Here is an 8798-nt window from a genome sequence, read left to right as displayed (position 1 = left end):
AGTCCACTAACTAGCAGCCAGACATTTGAATATATGAGGCTTGTAGGGGCCATTGTCATTTAAAACACCATCCGATGTGGGGTTCTCTCTAAGGAGAAAATGCACAGCACTGGATACAGAGGGAAGTGCCCGTGAAGCAGGAAAGATCAGGCAATGCTCAGCGTTCTTCACTGGTGAGTGGAGGTCAGAAGCCTTCCTAGACAAGCCGCGAGACCTTGGAGCAGGCACCATCAAAGCAAAGTGCTTTAGACAGAGGACTGGAGTGCTTTCCAATACATCCTGGAGACCTCCATCCTATGAAAAGCCTAAGTCATTGTATAAATTCAAAGACATTTGCCTCCCTCAACTTGAGTAACATACAGTGAGGAAAAGGGGCACTAAGGTACTTAATCTCCCAAACCCCTCCCAATAGACTCCAAGTTGGTGCATATGTTTATAATACCATGAAGATGTGTTCATAGCCATTACTTAGTACGGACACTCAGCCCTCACAAGGGTGGTGTTTTATGATCTCCACCTGACAAATAAGAGTGGGAAAGAGGTTAAGGATTTTCCTCAATTTTGCAACTGGGAAACAAAAATGAGCAGGCTGAGTGGGAATTACTCAGATTCAAGGTAAGTTCAGAAGGTGGCGTTAACTGGACTTGATGACAGAAAACCATGAGACAAATTCAATTCTTTTTATTATTTAGTTTTATTTTGTTTACTTATGCACTTTACATCCAGCTCACCATCCCCTTTGGGGTCACCCCTCCACAAATCCTTTTCCCATACCCTTCCCTTTCTCCTCTGAACTAGTGGGGCCTCTTGTTCCTATCCCTACCCCCAAACTCCCACGCTCAATCCCCCAACCCCGGCACTTCAAGTTTCTTTGAGGCTATGTGCTTCCTCTCCCACTGAGGCCAGATAAGAGAGCCCAGCTAGAAGAACACATTCCACACACAGGCAACAGCTTTTTGTGATAGCCCCAATTCCAGTTGTTTGGGACCCACATGAAGACCAAGCTGCACATCTGCTACATACATATGAGCAAGGAAGCCTAGGTCCAGCCTATGTACGTTCTTTTGTTGGTGGTTTATTCTCTGAGGGTCCAGATCAGTTGATTCTGTTGGTCTTCCTGTGGAGTTCCTATTCCCTTTCTTCCATAAGAGTCCCCAAGCTCCATCCACAGTTTGGCTATGGCTGTCTACATCTGTCTGAGTCAGCTGCTGGGTGGAGCCTCCTGTCTGCAAGCATAACAGAGTATCATACATAGTGTTAGGGGTTGGTGCTTGCCCATGGGATGGGTCTCGAGTTGGGACAGTTATTGGTATTGGTTGGCTGTTCCCTCAGTCTCTGCTCCCTCCCCCTGTGCCCGTATTACTTTGAGACAGGATAAATTTTAGTTTGAAAGTTTTGGGGGTGGGATAGTGTCTCTATTGCTCCAGTGTGGGTCTGGCTACAGGAGGTGGCCTCTTCAGGTTCCATATCCCCAGTGAAGTGAGTCACAGCTTAGGTGACTCCATTTATTTTGGGGCATCCCCCTTATCCCAGGTCTTTGCCTCATCCTGGAGATGCGCACCAACTCAATTCGTCTACATGATGCCTTACATCCCCATTTGGAGGACTTGCCCTTCGTCAGCACAATCACAGCCAATCAGAAGCCTGTGTCTTCACCTTAGCATTGTGAACACAGGTGGAAAAGAAAGTCATTCTCTTCTCGAAATAGAGGGGAGTATAGGAGGGGCTCAGCACAGCAGCTGCCCGTGTTGGCAGAGGGCTCGCTGTGCTGGCTGCGTTCCTTCACGGTGCTTTGCATTGATTTGGTTCACCTGTGAGGTGAGGGTGGCACTCAGCCTTCCCTCAGCATGTAGGCAGGAAGTCCATCTAGAGAAAGGGAACATTTTTAAGTCAAAGTTGAGTGTGAAGCGACCTTTGAGCTCACAAAACTGTCTTGTCATCCATTCATTTTCAAAGTTCTAAAAGGTCAAAAAAAGATAAAAGTTTGATAAAAAATAACTTTCCACATTTTTTTAAAAAAAATATCTATTCTTATAAAAGATCTACAGTAACCACTCTATTCCTATAAAATAAAATAAAATATCAAACCACATACTATTCTGGGGGGTTCCTCAGAACACTGAGATATTGGCAAATGAGTTAAGCAATGATCCTTAAAGGAAATAAATTAAGGGGGGAAAAAGAAACTGAGTAGGAGAAATAAAAATACATGTCACATTGAAAAACATAGTGAGGGGTTCCTAAAATGAGGCAAAAGCCGTTATTGCTACCCAGAGTAAATAAGACTGGAAATGATCATTTCTCCAATGCCAGTCAGAGGACCACTGGGAATGGGAAATAAAATCTACCTGGAGAAATCTAATGGATGTAATTATTATTTGGACAAAGTAAATATATTTCTGAAAAAGCTACTTATAATAGTCTAATAAGCTAAAAGCCCAAAGACTCTGGACAACAAATAATACCAAATAAAATATTATTGCACAAAGGCAAGAATGAAGTTCATAAAGGAAAGTGAGCATAATAAAAAGTAAGATAACGCATCCGTATTTGTGGTTACTAGTGAGTGTGAGGTAGTGAGGAGGAAATGGAGTCGCGTGTAAGGTGTATAGACACTTTCGAGTATTTTTTTACAGTGACAGGCAACACTAAGAATTTTATAACAAAATAATAATGCTTCTTCAGATCACATCTCTAGTTACTTGGATGAACCTAAACCTCAATTTCTTTACTACTCAGGATAGCTATATGACTGGTCCAACTTGAGGCCCATGACACAAGAGGGGGTCCATTCCTGACATAGCCTGGATGGCCAGGAACCAGAGACAGGACATCCATAGACCAGGATAGAACCAAGCATGACTGGCAAAAAAAAAAGTCAATGAAATAGGTGGGGCCAGGGGAGCCCTGCAGAAGATGGGGAAGAAAGATTGTAGGAGCTGGAAGGGTAGAGAACATGGCCCACGGAACCAACTAAGCAGGGCTCACAGGGGCTCACAGAGACTGGAGAAACTAACATGGACCCTGGATTGGTCTGAACTAGGTCCTCTGCAAATACTTTATGGTTGTGTACCTTGGTGTTTTTGTGACTTCCAACAATGGGAGGGTAGGGGTGTCTCTGACTCTTTTGACTTTGCTTGAGACCCCATTCTTCCTACTGAGATCCCACAATCAGGCTTGATACGTGGGTTTGTGTCCAGTCTTATTGTATCTTGTTAGGCCATGTTGAGTGAATATTCCTAAGAGACCTGGTGTTTCTTTCTTTCTTTTTCTTTCCTTTCTTTCTTTCTTTCTTTCTTCCTTTGAAGGGAAACTGAGTAGAAGTGGGTCTAGGGGAGAAGGAAGATGGGGGAGGGACTGGGAGGAGTGGAGGGAGGAGAAATTATGGTCCTGGATATAAAGTATGAGAGGATAAAAGTAAGCAGTAAGGAGGGAGGAGGGAAAGGAGAAGGAAGCAGGGCACAAGGGAGGAGGAGGAGGAAGAAAGGCCTGCCTTTGTAATCCTACTGGGAAAGCAGACAAAGGAGAGTCCCTGGGGCTCACTAGCCAGCTAATCAGCTAAATCAGTAAAACTGAGAGACCCTGCCTCAAAAAACTAAGGAGGAGAACTAAGGAAGGCAGTTGAGGCTACTTTAGGTCTCTGTTCACACCCACAATATGATGGTTTGCATATGCTTGGCCCAAGGAGTGACACTATTAGAAGGTGTGGCCTTGTTGGAGGAAGTGTGTCCCTGTTGGGGGTGGGCTTGGAGACCCTCCTCCTAGCTGCCTGAGGATGCTCAGTCTGTTCCTGACTTCCTTCAGATGAAAGTACAGTTCCTCCTGCACCATGCCTGCCTGGAAGCAGCCATGCTCCTGCCTGATGATAATGGACTGAACCTCTGAACCTGTAAGCCAGCCCCAATTAAATGTTGTCCTTTATAAAGCTTGCATTGGTCATGGTGTCTGTTCACAGCAATAAAACCCTAACTAAGACACACACAAACACACACAAAAAATAACAGACAACAGCAAACTAGGAATTAAGACTAGAAGTCCAAAACAAAACACTTGCAATGGAACTTTAAGAAAAATATGGATCACTTAGAGACAAGGACGTCAGACGGCATGACCCTCCTACATTGTATGGAAAGCAGGAGTGGCCTGGGCACATCAGCTCCAGGGTAGCATATCCCTGAATGTGCAGAGACTGTGAGCAAGTTAAAATATGACATCCCCAGGGGAACCCTGGGCCTGGCTCCTTGCAACTGTGTAGCTAGCTATCCATCTCTCTGCTTCTGCATCTAAAATGCAGGGATGGTGGCTGCGTTTAACCCAGAGGTCATTACAGGGGTTGAACACATTAACACAGGTAAGAAACAACAATGTCAGGTACATACACAAAAGCTTAAAGTGCTTTCAGTTTATCTATCTAAAAATTTTTTGCAATTATTAATCTCTAGCAGGTTGGTCAACATAGTGATTTCCAGGGGATTTCCCATATCAACAGCTCTGTCACAAAATAAGCAAGCCTATGAATAATTAAACCAAAGAAGAGGCTGCATTTTGAAAACACCTGAGCTGCAGAATGTCTGCAGAAGTGCTCAGAGGATTTACAGGCATCTCACAGGCAGCCAGGAGAATTCTAGCAAGCAAGGAAAAGTAGTGGGAATTGAATTGGGCACTAACCATCGCCACAAAGTCGAGATCTGTGAAACAGTATTGCTAATTCTTTTGATTTACATTGTTGCACTGTTTGGACTAGCTAATGCTTATCTCCCTGTTGAGAAGAGTTTTCTTTAGTGTGGGTTTGACTTGCCTCCTGACCTATTTTCCCCATGATTCTTTCAGATTTCTTATTACCATCTTCTCATACAAAAAGAGAAAGAAGGAAAGAAAGAAAGAAAGAAAGAAAGAAAGGAAGGAAGAAAGAAAGAAAGAAAGGGAGAGAGAGAGAAAGAAGGAAGGAAAGAAAGAGGGAGGGAGAGAGAGAAAGAGAGAAAGAAAGAGAAAAAGAAAGAAAGAAAGAAAGGAAGGAAGGAAGAAAGAAAGAAAGAAAGAAAGAGGAAAGGAAAGGAAAAGAAAAGAAAAGAAAAGAAAAGGAAAGGAAGAGAAAATTAAAAATAGATTTTGCTACTGGGCAGTGGTGGCATACACCTTTAATGCCAGCACGCTGGAGGCAAGAGGCAGGCAGATCTCTGAGTTCAAAGTCAGCCTAGTCTACAAAATGAGTTGCAGGACAGTCAGGGCTACACAGAGAAACCCTGTTTCAAAAACCAAGACAAAAAAAAACATAATCAAAAACAAAAGAAGAGAAAGGTTGTGGAGCATGGGCATTCCCGCGTAGATGCTGGAATCAATACTGACATTACTACAAAGTAGTTATGACTATTTCAGATTTTAAATTAATTTTAATCATCTCAATCCCATAGACATACTACTGTAGTATAGAGTGTGACCCTTTATTTTAGATGTAAATTTTAAACATTTATCTTGATTCTGTGGACAAAGTGCTTTTACAAGGAGACCCCATGACTTTTAATAACTTTTCAGAGACACAAAAGCATCAGAAACATATGTGCAGCCTCCCCAATGTGCTGTTGGCGCAACATTCTGTGCCTGATTCTAAACCTAAGGGTCTCCCCTCTAACACAGAATTCTGGGCTGATAAACTGTAAGATGGTTTTCTAAGCTCAACTCTTAGACCCACATTTATTTGCTATATATTAAATTTAACTAAGTCACTAAACATTTCCAAACTCTTAAGTAATGCTTTTGTTTCCATTAAATATAATACCTATGTGAGCCCCAGGAAAAGGAAAGTTACATGATCTCCTGCAGCCTGACTGGAGATGGTGCACAAATTATCATGCCCACACCACCTTCACCATCTCACCAGAAAACCTAAACAGAATGAACAATCTGTGATGTTTGGGCAGCAGAGTAGAGCCAAGGGTAAAGACTCTTTCCCCCTCCATTCTTCTCACTGTTAAAGCATGAGACTTACAATTATATAGAATTAAAAGGGGTTAAGAAATGAGGGAAACTTAGCAGGGCTGACTGGGTATCCTCACAGCTCATCTTCCCTCCCTCGTTTTGGATAGAGGTCTGCTATAGCAGATCTGCTGGCTTTGGAATATTAAGACAAGTCAGGATTGGTCAGAGGGACTCCCAAGCCTCAGTGCCTTATGTGATTCTAACAAAACAGGAGTCCAGTGAGGTTAGCCATTGCCAAATGCTTGAAAGTCTCACCAGAGTCTGAACTAGGCCAGGGGAGCTTATCTGCAACAATGGACTGTCTTGGTCTATGAGGTTGCTGGTTTTTTTTTTTTTTTTTCATTAACTTGAGTATTTCTTATACACATTTAGAGTGTTATTCCCTTTCCTGGTTTCCGGGCAAACATCCCCCTAATCCCTCCCCCTCCCCTTCTTGATGGGTGTTCCCCTCCCCATCCTCCCCCCATTGCCGCCCTCCCCCCAACAATCTAGTTCACTGGGGGTTCAGTCTTAGCAGGACCCAGGGCTTCCCCTTCCACTGGTGCTCTTACTAGGATATTCATTGCTACCTATGAGGTCAGAGTCCATGGTCAGTCCATGTATAGTCTTTAGGTAGTGGCTTAGTCCCTGGAAGCTCTGGTTGCTTGGCATTGTTGTACATATGGGGTCTCGAGCCCCTTCAAGCTCTTCCAGTTCTTTCTCTGATTCCTTCAACAGGGGTCCTATTCTCAGTTCAGTGGTTTACTGCTGGCATTCGCCTCTGTATTTGCTGTATTCTGGCTGTGTCTCTCAGGAGCGATCTACATCCGGCTCCTGTCAGCCTGCACTTCTTTGCTTCATCCATCTTGTCTAATTGGATGACTGTATATGCATGGGCCACATGTGGGGCAGGCTCTGAATGGGTGTTCCTTCTGTGTCTGTTTTAATCTTTGCCTCTCTATTCCCTGCCACGGGTATTCTTATTCCCCTTTTAAAGAAGGAGTGAAGCATTCACATTTTGATCATTCGTCTTGAGTTTCATTTGTTCTAGGCATCTAGGGTAATTCAAGCATTTGGGCTAATAGCCACTTATCAATGAGTGCATACCATGTGTGTTTTTCTGTGATTGGGTTACCTCACTTAGGATGATATTTTCCAGTTCCGACCATTTGCCTACGAATTTCATAAAGTCACTGTTTTTGATAGCTGAGTAATATTCCATTGTGTAGATATACCACATTTTCTGTATCCATTCCTCCGTTGAAGGGCATCTGGGTTCTTTCCAGCTTCTGGCTATTATAAATAAGGCTGCGATGAACATAGTGGAGCACGTGTCTTTTTTATATGTTGGGGCATCTTTTGGGTATATGCCCAAAAGAGGTATAGCTGGATCCTCAGGCAGTCCAATGTCCAATTTTCTGAGGAACCTGTTAACCAGTGTTCTCTCCACCCCGTGGCAGCATACTGTTCTGCCTTCCTCTCAGAACTCTGTTTTGAGAAGCCAGAGTTCTCTTTTTTAAGCTTGCTTATAAATAATATTCTTGGAATTTTTAAATTACTTCCTATAACTACAAGTAAAGACATTCCCAGGATGACTTGGTCTTTGAATTCATTATACAAAATTTTAGGTAGGGATTTAGGTAGGGGTTGGGGCTGGAGAAATGGAAAAAGAGCACTCATTGCTCTTCCAAAAGACCAGAGTTCAACTCCTAGTAACCCACATGGCAGCCACAGTTATATCTGTAACTTCAGTCCCAGATGATTCAGTGCTCCCTTCTGGTCTCCACAGACACTGCGCATATGTGGTTGGTGCACATACATACAGACAAAATATTGACACACATGAAATAAAAAATAAAAACTTTAGCTAGAGATTTGGTTTGGTTTTATTTGCTGTGATTGGGCAACTTTCAATTAGGAGCTAAAAGTCGATCTGGTACTGACACTCAAAGCCTTGAGTCAAATTTCCCAAGTTTGATGAGGTAGTACAATCTCTCTCTCTCTCTCTCTCTCTCTCTCTCTCTCTCTCTCTCTCTCTCTCTCTCTCTCCCTCCCTCCCTCCCTCTTCTCCGCCCTCTCCCCCTTCTCCTCCCTTCCCTTCCCCCTCCCCCATCTCTCCTTCTCTTTTTCTTAAGTTGTTTGAAAGTAGGTCAAGTCACTGAGAAACATCAGCTTAACTCACTAATTAAATTTTTATCAGTCCTTGGCAACAGATGGATAATAGATAGTTGTTAATTCTCTTTATGTTCTCTTCCCTCACAATCTAGTTTATTTTTATAGGTGCTAATAGAACCCTACAGCTTTGAAATTGGATTGAACTATTGATATTAGTTTCCAGTTCACTATCAGAATGAGGACTGTGTTTCTACCAATAAACGCACATGGAGGTAGAGAAAGGCTCCTTAGATGTGTCCTAGAATGCAGAGCCATTACAGAAGAAATGAGTAAATCTTAATACATCAAGTATGAGAAGCACAAAATCAGTCATGAAGCTAAAAGAGAAGTGGTAGAAAGGCATGTTCGAGTACAAATCACATAGTAAGTGTTTCCATCTGAAATTGATGTGTTCAGAAAATACTGTAATTAGAAGGTAGCCAAATGTAAAAACGTGTTTAAAAAAGTTCTGGAAGCTCACAGATGCTAATAGACATATATAAATGAGTTTAGCAGCAGCAGCATAAAAGCAAGAGTAATAAATAAGATTAATCCAGTTTTATTGACTAAAATGTGAAAGATTGGTAACCTCAAGCCCTCCCAGAGCTGTGAGAGCATTGTTCTCACCATGTACTGAAGGACAGCATGTGAGAAGACGCAGGGTAACGATGCTCAAGCCTCTCCTAACA

The 8798-nt window shown here is 42.7% G+C and overlaps 1 long non-coding RNA gene across 1 annotated transcript in view; it reads right to left on the bottom strand.

The window, feature by feature from the left end:
* Positions 1-678: 678 nt before the first annotated feature.
* The window catches only part of LOC134478900 (small ribosomal subunit protein eS10-like), a 207842-nt gene continuing 199722 nt past the window's right edge, over positions 679-8798 (bottom strand). Inside the window, exons 3-4 of the long non-coding RNA XR_015627336.1 lie at positions 1657-1866; positions 679-1226 (exon numbers count right to left, since the gene is read on the bottom strand). This is a non-coding gene — a long non-coding RNA (small ribosomal subunit protein eS10-like). The remainder of the gene's footprint in view (positions 1227-1656; positions 1867-8798) is intronic.

The sequence above is a fragment of the Rattus norvegicus genome, chromosome 8 (genome assembly GCF_021556685.1).
Source record: "Rattus norvegicus strain SHRSP/BbbUtx chromosome 8, alternate assembly SHRSP_T2T, whole genome shotgun sequence".
Lineage (NCBI taxonomy): Eukaryota > Metazoa > Chordata > Mammalia > Rodentia > Muridae > Rattus > Rattus norvegicus.
This window is presented reverse-complemented; position numbering and strand designations above follow the sequence as displayed.